This window comes from Coloeus monedula, assembly GCF_965178545.1.
Source record: "Coloeus monedula genome assembly, chromosome: 8".
NCBI lineage: Eukaryota > Metazoa > Chordata > Aves > Passeriformes > Corvidae > Coloeus > Coloeus monedula.
Genome location: NC_138788.1, coordinates 19811149 through 19824460, shown reverse-complemented (window position 1 = coordinate 19824460; position 13312 = coordinate 19811149).

The window sequence follows — 13312 nt, the reverse complement described above, 5'->3', positions numbered from 1 at the left end:
CTGTGCCTTACTGTTTCCAAACCCCTCTCTCTTCCAGGAGAACCAAGGGAAAAAAGCCTCTGGCTCTTTAAGCATCATGAATGAGTGGATTATAATGGCTTTCATACTCCAGCGCAGGCCAGGCAGGCACACCCCGCCAAGGCTGCCCTTATGCCTGGGGTTACTGCAGGTTAATTCCAGCCGGGGCCCCTTGCCAGGGCCCTGTGGCTGGCGGATACACATGCGGCACAACACGTAATACCGGCAGCCGCCTCCCGTCAGGCGGGTTCATCAGCCTCAGCGAGGGGAATTTTCCTCATGCAACAGTGAGCGTCCCTGCTTCTCCCCACCCCTTTTGCAGCTGGAGGGAAGTGAAAGGAAAAGGGGGAAATCCCCATACCAAGTATCACTTTAATTGATAGTAGCTTCCCTGCACCCCCACCCAAGCACCTTTTGATCATAGTGGCAAGTAAGGCCATCTCTGCATGGCACCAGCTTGCTCCATGCACAAGCAGGCAGAGGGGATGGCCTTGTTTGTGGCATCTTTGCCACCTGCAGCACACAGGGACCCCTGATCCAGCCCATGTTTGCTGGCACTGCCAAACCCTTGCAGCTGGGCACGCTGAATCTCTTGGAAAAACAGGCCCATGCTTTGATTTCCAGCTGCAGCTACTGCTGCTGGAAAGCCCTTTGGGTGGGAAGGCCAGAGCTAGGGCACTGCAAATTGCAGCAAGTGGCTGAAAAGAGAGTTACTCAGACAGAAGGTTGAGGTTCTTCCAGCAGCTGTGTTCTTCCACCTGGAGGTATGAGACCAGCCCAACCAATTTGACATGTGGCTGCTTTCAGCTGTAGAAAAAAGCAAACCAAACGCTCCTGCTCATCAGCTGGTCACAGCAGTATGTCCCTGGAAGTGACAGAGAGGTGCAGCTTCTGGTAATCTGGTGCATTTTTGATCCCAGCTGTGACAGCACAGCCCTTCCTAAAAGAAGTGAAACAGAGAAGGCAAGTCAAGTCTTCAAAGCTCCTGATTATTCAGCCAAGCCTAAAAATAAAGTTAATGATCCCTCTGTCTGGATTTCATGAGTGCAGCTCCAATCACGGCCTCTCCCTCTTCCTTAAAGACTGTTATTAAATCCCCTGCCCAAAATACGTTTTCCTACAGTATCAAGCCCTTCAGCAGTGCCAGCTCAGCATTTTTAGGTCATTTCCTGGAAGTATTTAATGCATGATAATTCCTGTTTTCCTGTGTAATCTGCACATCTGGGTTGCAATTCCAGTGCACCCCAACTTTGCTCCTCTGAAAATCTCCCACGCACCAGAGAAGGAGAGGGAAAGGAAGAGTTAACGTACAAGCCAGCTCTGCTGGGTAGGAGAGAACAGGCGAACAAGTGCCTGCTTGTTCAGACCCAAGGGAGGGAGAGCAGGGAGGGCTGCAGGCTGTCAGGGGAGAGTTTGCTGCATCTTTTTGCTCTGAACACAACATGCAGAAGATGCCAATGTGATCTCTAGGGGAGACCAAGTTCCAGCTGCAATCCACTCCCCAGAGGCGGCATGCAGTGAACACAGCTGTGAGGAACCCAGCGTGTCCAGCCCAGGACCCTGGGAGCAGGACCTGGGAGCGTGCCCAAGGGAGGGTGCCCAAGGGAGGGCAGCAGTTCCCCCAGGAGCTGCCCAGGAGCAGGACTTGGTACCAGCTCTGCACCAAGCCATGCGCTCCAACCACAGCGAGAAAGCACCAGCTGCTGCTGACGCTCCATGAGGGCACCACAAGCCTGTGGGGACTTCCGGAAGGAGAGAACAAAGTCCCAGGAGAGCACCTGGAGGAGATGGCACCACAGCCGCCCTGCAGAGCAGCCGGATGGATGGCATGTGCCGAATGCCCAGTCCCCTCAGCCCAGCCCCTGAGGGAGCTCTTGTCCCGGGGGGCCGCGGCAGCGCTCCGTCCCGCGGCTGCCATGGCCACAGCAGGGCTGTGTGGGCAGCACGGGCCCCAGGGTAGCCAGGCGCCCTCGCAGCCGGGGAGGCCGGGCACAACCAGCGCCAGCTGACGCTGCAGGGCCGGGATCGGGGGGGAGCACCCGCAGTGGGCCGGGCTTCCCCGGGGTTACTGCCGGTCACCGGGGCCCGAGCCGCGTGTGTGCAACAGCCCACGGCGCCTGACCGCGCCGGGCCAATCCCGCCGCCCAGCCCCGCCCGGCCCTGCCCCGCCCCAGCCCCGTTCCCAGCCCCATTCCCAGCCCTGCCCCAGCCCGTCGTTGGACTTTCTCAAAAAAAGCATCAGATGCTGGAGTCGTGGGAAATACGAGCGCTTCGACTTGTGTTTAAAAATGAGCTCCGGTTTTAGCTTTAAAAGGACAGTATAAAAAATCCGGGAGGCAAAGAATTGCAATTCAGTATGCGCATGGACGCATATAGTCAAATACAGACACTATTATATACATACATAAACAACACAAAAGTATCTTCATAAAGCGGAATACTTAGATTTTGGATGGAGGTTTAAAAGTATGATTTTCAAATGTAAATATTAGCTGTGTTGTAATCTGGTAATTTTGTAACTGTATTTTGAAAGCTGGCATCACAGCAAGGCAATCAAATCCTCACTCGAAATTCTTTACTGAAAATAACCAACCTTGTAAAACTGTCTTTTATTTCTTTTTAAACTGCATGGAAAGATACAGCACTTTGCAGAGCAAATAGTATTTCATAATAGAGACCACGGTGATGACAGCTCTTACATGCCACTTTGGCTTTGCAACAAACACAGCTGCTTGTTTTACTTTTTTTTTTTTTCTGTTCTCCTAAAATAGCTTTTTACAAAACTCTGGTCTTTATCACTCAAACAGAAGAAATGCTTATCGCTTTTGAAAATGCCTGTGACCTTCAGGCACCTTATATGCTGAGTAAGTGAAATTATCATTTTGACAAAATGATCCTAAATACTTGTTCCTTCATCTACAGAGAGGTCTAACATTCTGTCACATTTACACAGTCATATAAAACTAGAAGTTTCTAAGCTAATCACACAATTCTGGTAACCCCTGCCATGTGACTCCTAATATTCAGAAACAGGAGGAGATTTACACAATCATAATATTGCTCTTCTTCCTTGTCTTTTTGAGTTGCCTAATTAAATACCGGTGACTCAAATATCACACATTTTACAACCATATCATCAACTAAAATAGATTTGGCCTGATCCTGAATCCCAAAGAAGTGCTTGGACAGATTGTTCTTGGGTGATCACTGGTAAGTGCATCATTAGAAAACCAAGATAATTAATTTAAAAGCCCTGAAAGACTACACCTGTGACTGAGGTCAAGATGTTTTCTCACCTCAAGCGGGTGACGGAGCATCAGGCTGCCCTGCACTCACCTGTCCACTATCCCCCTTCAGCCAGAAGTCATCTTTCTAAGTCATCTTTCAAGATGACTTAGAATTCATGTGTCTCTTTTCACAGGGCAAAGATGGTGGGGACACGTTCCAATTCAGCAATTTTAAACGCGTGAAATCCACTTTGGTTAAATAAGCATCCCTTAGTCAGGGGAGACAGGGAGGCAGTGCCCACAGTGACTCACAGCAGCAATCTGAGATACCTGTTTTAGAAAAGGGTGAATCATCTGCTGGTGGTGCATCTGTAACTTCTATATATGGATACCTGGATTAGTTTTTGGGTGCCTGTCTTTTAGATCATGAGTTTGGTGCAATGAGTTCCACACCTGGATTTTAATGAGGAGAGCCCTCAACTCTAAGCATGGGCTCTGAGTGCTCAGAGTGAGAAACATGTCATCTGAGGCATCTTGGTGGCTTTGGCCTATGACTAAGCTTCCTTGTTTGAAGCTAAGGAGGTTTAAAATGCCCCAAGAATTACTGGAAATTTGAAATGCACTTGACATTTAAGAGTACTTTTTTTTTTTTCCTACTGGGGGCGATCAACTTCTAGAAATTGTTTCCATAGGATGTCATGGCAGCAGACAGCATCAACAGGTTCACCAAGGCTTTAGGGAGATCACAGCAAACGAGGTCCAAAACCAGATGGTAAAAGCAAAGATGTGCCCTCTAACACACACAAAACGTTTGTGGACACAGGTCTGAGTGGAGCAGACCTGGAACAGCCTCAAACAGCTTGCAGGCTCTCCCTAAACAGCCTCTCTGGCTGCCACTGATGGAAAATATGACATGTTAGGCAGGTACAGCGGGATCAGGAGTAGCTGCCCTGCTCTAAGTTCTGCTTTCATGACAGCCCCTGTTGCAGCATGGGGACACAGAGGGCTGGAGTGACTGTGGGTCCCACAATCTTACCCAGTTTTGGAGGCAGCACTCCTATTCCTCCACATCATTCCTTCCAGATCTTCCAGTTCTCTTCCCCAGGCTTTGTTTGAGAACTCCAAGCCTCTGAGGAGGCCAGCCATCAAATTATCAAGATGTTTGATGGCACATAATAAATATTGAATCTTTGGGAATGAAGCTTGTAACTCAGTTTGCCACTCCTGACTAACAAGCCCGTCTCAGACTAATTAGTTCTTTGGACTAATGACCACATAACATGCTGGGGTTGATGTTGTGGAAGATACTGCAGACATGAGAGTATTCAGGAAATGTCTCTAGAACTGCTAGCAACAATACAGTAGCTTTGTTTTAATATTTGTGTGGGATTTATTTTCTGTGTTTATGGGATTTTTCTTTGTCTCTAGTCTCTCCAGTGCCGATTAAGCTGAGTCATATGCAGGCAGAGTGTAAGAGGTTATAATAAAGAAGCATCGAAAAGGGAATTTTTTGTTTCACAACTAGCTTTAATTTGGATTCAGAAAGGTGAAAAATTGAAGGAAAAAATTTACAAACTTTTTGGATTTATCGGAAAACGAACAAAAAGCTGTGATGTCCCAGGTTTCTTGTGTGGTTGGTTGTTCATGAGGCTGTCTCAGCCTTAAGTGTTTGCCTTCCTTTGTCTTTGACTTGACTCCTTTCATTCCACATAATAGTATATAAGATCACCACCTTTGCACATCAATACAGCTGAAGAGTCTTTTCCAAACAACATCTAGAAGCATTTAATTTTGAAAATACCCAAACCAGGGTATTTCAAACCAGGAAATTATACCCAAACCAGGAAATTTCAGAATGCCCAGAACACCTTTTTTCTCCTTCTGGTTTCAAACAATGTTTCAACTATGATGACCACATTTTCTGCTGGCAGGTGGCCCCCTCAGTGGAATTTATCCAGTCAGAAGGATGGTGCAGTTTTATATGTCTTGGGCTGGGCCAGCCTCCAGTCTGAATCACTACTAGTGAATTTGTTTGGTTCCCACTCTGCTGTTGACTTCCTACGTGATGCTGTGCAGGTCTCTTAATCCTTCAGGAACTGGGAAAATGCTGCTTTTCTCCTTCCCAGATTTTCTGCTGTGCTCTGTGGACAAAAGACTTCATGTTCCTCATCCAGCACAGGGAAGCCAGAGCATGGTTAGGGACGTTTTAAGACAAAGAGCCATCAAAGAAACCTTCCACCTTACCTCCTCTACTTAGAGTTCAGCGATTCCTGTTCCTCTGAGGTCCACAAGGCAGGTCCTCAGGCCATCCCTCATCTTTGAGGAAAATCAGAGCATAGTATCCCATCCTTTGCTACTGCAGAAACCCTTGCCCTAACAAAACTCCTGTGCAATGAAGGACACTGAATCACTGAAACTAAAGCACCTTCTCCTAGGAGATGCATGCACAGGTTTTTCTCTCAAGAGACTCAAATCAGTTCTGATTGCACATTTAAATACATAATGTTTTTGAATGATTGATGGGTTAAGGCACAGCTCTCCTAGCTTGTTCTATGCCCTCATCCTTATCTGGGTGCCTTGACCTAACAACAGCACAGACAGATAATAAATGCTTCTGCCTGGGGAACTGGACACATTTTATTTCTTAACAGCATGTTTACTGTCAGCTCCTTCTTCTGTCTGAGCAGGTACAGGACGTACTGCAAGGATCACTAATTGCCTGACACATCTTTGTCAGTAACCCCTTTAGCTGAGTTTTCCCTGCCCTGGTGAGTTACTTTCATTCAGCTGCAGTATGTGTTGTGCTGTGATAAATTTCTGTTTGGCTGGAGAAACGCTTCTGCATCTCCTGCCCAGCGCTGCTCTGCCACCCAGCAGCAGAGCCACTGAGCTGGGGCACAGGAGAACTCTAAGCTCAGCCTCTTTGCCCTTTAGTTGCACTGTAAAGTACACACCTCCTTCCCATGTGGCCAGCACACAGAGACATTTCCAACCCAAATGTTTGCCTGGGCACAGTGTATGGTGGCAGTGCCAATGGCCTCCGGCCTTCTCTGGTCCCTAAGAGATAGGGCAGAGAGCTTTCCTGGCCTCATGGCATCAGCTCTAGCACAAGGGTGGTACCATACACACCCTTATAAATGTGCTTGCTGTTCAGTGCCAATGTTTAAGTGCATAGGACTGCTCAAGGCATACCAAATAGTAAATATTTATAGGATCAATCTGTGATCAGGCATTGCATCTTTAACACAAACCCCACTTCAGAGCACATTAGCTTATTAAGTGCACTCAATTCCCTTCTGTGAGGAGACTGCTGGGGGGAAAGAACAGATATGTGGTCATGAGGAGGCCACAGTGCAGCAGTAAAAGAGAACTCTTAGAAAGTGAGATAGCTTAGAGATGATTACCCTCATCCTCAGTAGAGTACTGAGACACTCTAGATTAGCTGGCATAGATAAAGCACCTCCCAGTAAAAGCCCAGATTTATAACTACTGAAAAAGTGCCTCCTTCCTGATGTATTTGCAAATAGCTTTTCCATGGCTGAGAGGACAGGGTTAGGCAGCTCTTCCTGTTGGGGGAGATAGGGACACTGATACAAAAATGTTCTTACTGCAAGATAGTCATTACAAGAGTACCATCGAGGGGAAACCTGCAGCAGAGGCTGAGAAATAACCTGGCTGCTGAAGAGCTGTTTGACTGAACCAGCAGGGAAAGGTGGGTGGGAGCTAATTCCAGTTAAGGGCATGACAGATAACAAATGCTTTAGTTGCCATGGCTGGCAGGGTGTCTGTCACAGTGACAAACAAATAAAGAAGAGAAGACCCTTGGTACTGCAAAGCCCCAGCGAAGACAATGCAGTGCACGGTCTGTCAATAAGGGCTGCACATGCCTCCGATTTCCCAAATGACAGGTCTTTAGTAAGCTGGGTAAGAAACTTGGCTTTGTGAAACAACCTGCAGCACTTCACTTAGCACTTAAATCCACAGCTAGTGACTCTGCTTCACTGACATGTCAGCATGGCCTTTTCACACTTTCCTGCTGGCTTATAGTTTTTTTTCATATGATACACAAGCTACCACATGTTTTAAATTTAGAATTCTGTGTGGGACTTCTGAATGTAGTCTGAAAACTAACAGAAAATGCCAGTGATGGAAAGACATGGATACACACCTGCCGACTTCACCTCCACCATCAAAGGTAATAACTACATATTCAGCTGTCACACACAGCAGCACAGCCCTCTTGGTTTTCTCCACTGTGCTATATGGTGAATGAATTTACTAATTCAGGATGTTTCTGCATTTTGGTTGCTCCTAAAAAGCCTACTCCCCCTGTTTCCCTGGTTACACTAGTCAGATCCCCCTGTGCATCCCTGTTCTCCTGCCACTGGCTGTAACGTTGATCAAGAGCATCAAGCTGCTGATAGATCAGATCCACAGGGTCTGCTGCAGTTGCACTGAAAGCCAGCCCTCCAGGTAAGACAGGGAACAAGATCTGAGGGATCCTGCAGTAGGGAAGGGCCCATGTAATCAGGTGATCAGGAGCCCTCAAACTTTTCTATCTCAGGGCTCCTTTAACCCAACCCTTATTCCCATCCACTTTGGCTTTTCAGGACAGGAGCCTCTTCAGAGGGCCAGACTCCACGGAGGTGAAAAGGCAAGGCTGGATTTAGGAAGAATTTCAGAGCACTCATCCCTTTCCTTCACTCTGGGCACCCAAGATGGTAACATTCCTTTCTCCATATTTTCTGGCTGGCTTCACATTCAGGCTGGCCAGCTCCACACCAGCTACAGCTCAGACTTCTTTGGAGATGCTTGCTGTGCAGCAATAGGGTTTTTTCTTTCAGCAGCAGAAGACCAAGACACATCTGGGCGAGACCAGGGAAAGCCAACCAGGAGCACTAGCAAAGGCACCAGCATGAGCTAGTGCTGCTGAAAAAGGAGCCAGGCTAATTGAGACCTGCTAAAGGAGCAGACTGTCTCATTACTGCATGTATATGAAAGCCCCAAGTGAACCTATTCACGAGTAACCAGCACTGCATGCCATATGGCTAAGATCCCACAGAGCTCTCTCCTGGTTTGAAAGCTTGGGCCATCCTGCTCTGGTAAGTTCCCATATAGGGCAGAGACGCAAATTGGTATCTACTGGGTGCCACACAGTTACTTACACTGCTCCTCCTAACCCTTCTAGGGTCTGCAAGGAGCTCTGTTCTTCACCAGCATTTGGGCTGAGCACTACAACACAGCTGTCAGAGGAGGTCATTGCTCCATGTATGAGAGAGCTGGATGACCAGGGGGACCCCAACTGGCCTGCAAAACGTAAAGAGGAGCTGTGGCAGGGAGTCTTTCTATGTGTCACAGGCTCTTAAACCAGCTGGAGAAGGTAAATATCAACTCCATCCACGGAAAGATGACAGCATCAGTGTGCCCAAGTACTGGTATCCATCCAGCTTATTCCCAATGAATTTGAGCCCACCTCATGCCACAATATCACATATTCTGCAGAGGACATACATTTTCCACCACCCCAGTTAAATACTACCTCCTGGTATCATAGAAGCCCCCTTTGTGCAAGTTTGTATGCGTCTATAGATTCAGATGGAAAAATAGTTACCAGGAAATATTACAGGCCAAAGTCAAGATACATATATGCTAAGAAGATACTATGTGAAAGTTTCCTAGGGGCTGATAAACTCCAGAGATAATTAATCCTCATGAATTTGCAAGAAATTATAAACTTGGACCACCAGTGTTTAATGCTGTACAAGGCCACCAGCACACGTTAGCACCTGCAACAGGTTGTGTAACTTGGATCACACCCAGGAGGGCAGTGGCTGCTCTACGCAGATTAAGAATAGAGAGTTATGTATACAGGTGGTGAAACAAAGTGCCCTCTGAAGGAATTTCTAAAGACTTACCCAGAAGGCAGTGGTGTGCCAGGATGCCCTTCTGCTTCCAAGCGTTCACATTGGCATTGGCCTTCTAACGGCTGCTCCCACTAATGAGGGAACCTGAATGAGTGGTGTGTTGTGTGAATAGTTACCTGCTTAACTACTAACACCTTGATTCTATTAACAGTAGCTAATGAACAAAAGATAGTTTAAGAAATAGCAGTTGTAATCTGTGTTTTCCCCTAAGAGTATTCCATATCAAAGGAAAAAGGACCTTATATTACCTGTTTGGGAAAAAACATGTTAAAGACAGTGTGGCACTCATAACTCTTCATGCTGACACACCTGCAGATCCAGCTAGGACAGACAGTGCTAGCACAGGACAGCTTCTGTGACCAAACAAACCATGAAACGGTTTGTGGAAAGCCCAGTGAAACGCATGCTACTGTTTGCCAGAGAGAATTGGTGGCTGTGGGGAACATGTTCCTCCTCCTAAAATGTACTGTAGGAAATTCATTCAAATTCAGCCCTGTGGAGGGACTTGACAGGAACCACGTGCATACCTGTAAAGGCAAGATCTGTTCAATGGGAGAAGGTTCCGCGTAAGAGCCAGCTGAGTGCTTTCTGCTCCATCACCCACATGCTGTGTTCTCTTCATGCTTCAGTGCATGGCTGGGGACCATGAACTGGCAGACCCAACTCTGCACTCTGACTTAGTCACTCTGCAAATATGGGCATTGCTCGAGTCTTCTGTTTTACTAAAGCATCTCCATAGGCAATGCCTTGTGGCTTCCACAGATGTCCAGAGAATCTGTGCAAACTCAGCACTTCTAATGCAGAAAAGTAGCAAGTGTTGCAAGTCACACTGCTGCAAATTAGTGAGATGCATGACAATTTATATTGTGAGTCTCCCTTTTAATCTGCCTCCAGGTAATCTGGATTCCCATCTCTCCAGGGATGTCAAGTTTGTACCTCCAATTAAAGAACAGCCAGATTTTTCCATCTATAAAAAGAATGTGAGGCTGTTTGAATAACTATTGCAACAAAACTAGCTTTATTGAGTCAGACCAAAGGTATCCTCTGACTAACCACAGCCAGCAGCAGATGCTTTGAGCCCTAAGGAACAGCCAGATTATATCTGGACCTCTGTTTTTAATAACCACTAATAACCTCACCTTCTGTGAAGCACTCCTTCCATGTAAATGCTGAAAGGCTTGAGCAGATCACACGATCTTGCAGCTCCTACCCCAGAGAGAGAGTTCATAACCCAAGAGGCAAAAGTCCCAGCTACAAATGCAGGCACAGAGCTGCCTTGCAGGAGGCAGCCCAGATCATTCATGGCAAAGCTGAGAATAAAATGCAGTCTCTTGCCACTAGGTTATATTTTCAAAACTATCTGTCCAAGACATGATGGGAATGATTAAACTGAAGAAACAAAGGTTTTGACAGATGAAATTTCCTTCCAGATTTTCTGGCACTGTTTCAGCCTGATCACTGAAATCCCTCATGCACACCTGACCTCCAAGTGTGCACGAGGACAGTGCTAACACATGCCCAGCTGATGCACCACCCAAACAAAACTTTCTGCTGATGAGCCTATTTCCTATTGCCTCCAGTAACTCCTTCAATACCAGCACACTGATATCAGCAACATTATGATTTGTTAAGACATGGAACAGAGTTTTCCCAGTGTTTCCCCTCCCCCACCATTGTCATCACTGATGAGGTCCTGCCTTTAAGAGCTTTCTGGGTGCTGGCAGCTGGAGCTGGCAAGCTGTGGTCAGCAAACACTTGCAATCAGCAGCCTGCACAGGCAGACAATGTAATGTTTTGCTTTTGTGCCCAGCACCTCACTTTGAGGGCAAAAGAAGGCCCCTCAGGCTGTGGGACCTCCTGAGCCTACACCTTGCCTACAGCTGTTGGATTTGTTTAGTGCTCAAGTAAAAGAAGCCCAATTGGTTATGATCGAAGAATAGGGAAAGTGAGCTGGCTCAGCTATGCTTTAATGGTATTAGTTATGAATTTTTACTCACTCAATGTTCTCAGTGCTTGCTTTCCTTTTTCCTCTAATCTCTTTCATTTGTGTGAAATGGATGATATCAGTCCTGAAAACTTTGCTTAGCTTTGTTACTTCTACCTCTGCCTCAGATTTTGAGGAAAGCCTTTGGGGTGTCAGCACCTGTAGAGCTGGAGAAATGCATTTCCAATCCTCTCTACCAGTGCCAAGACATTGTAAAATCCCCACACTTCATGTAGAAGCCTCCCAATTTCAGAATGCAACGTGCCTTTACCTCTCCCCGTGCACCAGCAAGTAGGGTAGCTGATGGCATGGCTCCAGTGCCCGCTAAAGCTTCCACACTGCTGCTGCCAGCAACCTAAACAGATGTCACCTCTTGTGGCATTTAGAAAGCCTTAGGGTATCAAGTGAGAGTACTCCAAGGCTGTATCACCAGAAATGCCAGAAGGGAGCCAGCAAGAACATTAAGATTAAATCCCATCACTTTAGGACTTGAATTAATTACGGGGCAAGGGAACCTGTATGAGGTAATTTATACACCTACTCAAGTTAAACCCCAGTTACATATATTCCCTCCCCTCAGAGAAGTGTCTCTGGTCTGGCTCTGTATGCAACAAGGTGAGCATACTGCTTCTCCATCAATAGGGTAGAAACTTCCAACTCCCCCTTACCCCTGTAAAAGTCTCATGAGGATTAAAAAAATGTGCTTTTTCATCTGATGCATAAAACATGAGCTGGACTGGAGCTCATTCCCACTCTGCCACTGATCAGCTAAGCAACCTCAGCTGTGTCTTCTCGTTCCTTCTTCACAAGAAGTACTAATCCCCAATGTACCTAGCCCTATACAAGAAACCCCTGCTGCACCCATTAAAGGAATAACTGGACCTATCCTAGATGGCCAGAGGCTTGGCAGAGCAGTTGGGTTTGAACCATCCACAGCCTATAGGATTCTGCAATCTTGATTAAGATCTTTTTGCAAATGAAGGAAAAAGTCAATTTCAGGTGCAAAAGCCTTTAAAAATTTTACATCATTAAGTAACAAAAAGATTTTCAAACCCGTTTATTTGCCTCCTGATGGAAGAGCAGGGGTATAGCCACTGGCAGCCTTTCAGCTTAATACCTGCTTTTCAGATATCAGAGGAGATATGATAGCTGTTCAGATCTAGTAGGGGTCCCCATGGACACTGTTTGAAGATCAAATTCTGTCATTTTCCCTCAGACCAGTTCTTGTCAACCACTGCAGGGACATGGTCACACTAACACAAGTGCCAGATTTTCTGTTTGGCTACAAGCACCAGGGAGTTGCAAAATCTTTGGCTGACCACAGAAACCTGAGAACAGTAACCCTCAGATAAGGGCAGTGGCAGGCAAATGGCTGGCTGATGCACCCCTGGCACTCTGTGACATGTGAGGAGCAAGGGGTTACTTAAGTGAAATGTCCTGACCAGACACTGCCAGCACACTAAGACTCGCTAAGGCTGACATCAGCCAACTGAGACAGCAGGTCAGTGACAGACCTCATCCAAGAATGGCCTCAGACTCCAGCACCTCTGATGGCACTTCCTGGTGCTCTGCCCCACCACCCCAGTATCTGAGAGGTCATCAGCTGAGAAATACTCCTGGCTTGGTCAAAGAGATCCCACAGCAGACCTGCTCTGGCATAGGGAAGAGCCTACAAATCAACTATTAAGATGCTCAGAGACCTAAAAACCATAGCTTTCCTATGAAGGCACAAAGGCACTTAAAATAGCAGCTGTGTCCCCAGAACTTAATTAATAAACTTCTAAACCCTGACAATATCCCAGCAATAAGCAGAGAAATGTCACACAGGAGGTCAGGCTGCCATATCATCATCGGAAGAGAGAATTTCACAAGCCTTCATTGCATGTAAGGCCAAGGACAAGGGCACTGCTTTCTACAACAGCAGGAGACTTTAAACTCTCAAAAAACATTTACAGAGTCTGGGGCCTCAGGGTTACTTCAGGCTCCCAGTATCAGAGCCAAAAAGTTTCCTTTACACTATCCAGAGCATACCTAATCACAGAAGAGAGATAGAAACAAGGGAAAGCTTAAAAAGGTAGGTCACTACTCAATCAAGTATTCTTCCCTCCCTGAGAGCAGGCCATGCCTTGCCCTCCTTTCCCTCCACAGTACCAGTTATA